The sequence below is a fragment of the Papaver somniferum genome, chromosome 6, assembly GCF_003573695.1.
Source record: "Papaver somniferum cultivar HN1 chromosome 6, ASM357369v1, whole genome shotgun sequence".
In the NCBI taxonomy this organism is placed as follows: domain Eukaryota; kingdom Viridiplantae; phylum Streptophyta; class Magnoliopsida; order Ranunculales; family Papaveraceae; genus Papaver; species Papaver somniferum.
The window spans coordinates 90,937,891-90,939,671 of record NC_039363.1 but is presented as its reverse complement, the minus strand read 5'-3'; the positions used below and the strand labels follow the sequence as shown (position 1 = coordinate 90,939,671).

Here is a 1,781-nt window from a genome sequence, read left to right as displayed (position 1 = left end):
GGCATCATCAGAAATTTTATCAGTTTCCTTAGCTAGTGGTCCTGAGGGGTGAACTACAGTATGTTCACTATCGGGCATGGTTACCTGATTGTCTACTATTCTACCACTCCTAAGGGTTCTAATAGCATTCAATTGATTCGATGGTTTTGTACCTACTTCATGAACTCCTCTAGGATTGGGATTAGTCTGACTAGGGAACCTACCATTATCTCTCTCACTTAAGGTCTTAGCTATTTGGCCGACTTGAAGTTCTAACTTAGCAAGGCTCTGAGCATTAGTTTGAAAATTCTGCTTGGTTTCCTGTTGAAAACTAACATGGCTCTGTGCTAACATTTCCTGAGTTTTTGCTAACATCTTAATAGATTCCTCTAAGCTAGTCGTTTTATTTTCTGGGCCTGATGTATTCCTAGTGTAGCCAAAACCTGGGGGAGCATTAGAATTATTAGACTGACCCTGACTCTGGCCCTTAGACCATGAAAAGTTCGGATGGTTCCTCCAACCAGGATTATAGGTTTCTGAATATGGGTCAAACTTCTGACGATTATCAAACCTAGTGTTATTATATAGAGCATTGGCTTGCTCTTCATTATTCTGGCCTTCCCAAAAGGCTCCAATCTACCACTAGTGTTACCCACTTCTAAAGCTTCTAACCTTTTCGCTATAGCAGCAATTTTGGCATCTGATTCATAGCCTCCTTCTACCCTATTAACGTTTCCTCTGCCGAGAAGAATTGTTTTCTGGGGTCCCCTACTACTTTCCCATTGTTGGGTCTTTTCGGCGACTTCATGCAAATATGTCATCGCGTCATCAACTGTTTGGTTCTCAAATCCACCAGTACACATAGATTCTACTGTGGTTGTGGTGGGATAATCTAAACCCTCATAAAGGATCTGAACTAACCTAACCTTCTCTAAACCATGATGAGGACATTGGGCTAATAAATCATTGAACCTTTCCAAATACCTATACAAAGTTTCTCCCTCCTGTTGAGAAAACGTGCAGATTTGCGTCCTAATAGACGATGTTTTGTGCCTAGGGAAAAACTTGTTCAAAAAGGCAGATGTAAGTTGTTCATACGTTTCGATTGACCCGGAAGCCAAACTATATAGCCACGATTTAGCTTTATCTTTTAGGGAAAAGGGGAATAACCTAAGTTTCAAAGCATCATCATCTAGGTTTCTAATCCTGAGGGTACTACAAATTTCCTCAAAGTCCCTAACATGAAAATAGGGGTTTTCATTTTCTTTCCCTAAAAAGATTGGGAGCAGCTGTAAGGTCCCAGGTTTAAGTTCATAAGTTGCTTCTGTATCAGCTAACCTGATACATGAGGAAAGAGTAGTCCTAGTTGGATTCAACAAAGATTTCAAAGTTTCCATTTCTGGCGCAATCGGAGCAACAGGGATTCTCTCCTCAGTCAAAGGACATTCAAAAACAGACTCTTCAAAATTCGTACTCTATAGATTAAGGTAATCGAAACGCTTAGAACTACTAGGTTTCTGTTTAACAAATCTACCTACTGCGTCTCTTTTACGTTCAGGCATACAATAGAATTTTATAAATTGCAAGGGTAAGCAAACACAGATCAAGGCCGACTCAACCAAATCAAACCTATTGATTTCTAGCAAACAAAAAGCATGATGGCTCCACTTAGATTGTTTCTAAACCAGCTTCTAATCCTTCGAACGGGAATTCGTTACAATTTAAGCAAACCCCTATGGAATCAATCTGAGTTAAAGTAAGTTGAATAGAGGCGAGGGAAGCTCGGTGGAGCTTTGATACCC

General features: G+C 40.1%; 1 pseudogene; it reads left to right on the top strand.

Annotated features, from left to right (window-relative positions):
- Window positions 1–912: 912 nt before the first annotated feature.
- On the top strand, window positions 913–1,012 carry LOC113292037 (annotated as a pseudogene).
- The last annotated feature ends 769 nt before the right edge of the window (window positions 1,013–1,781 follow it).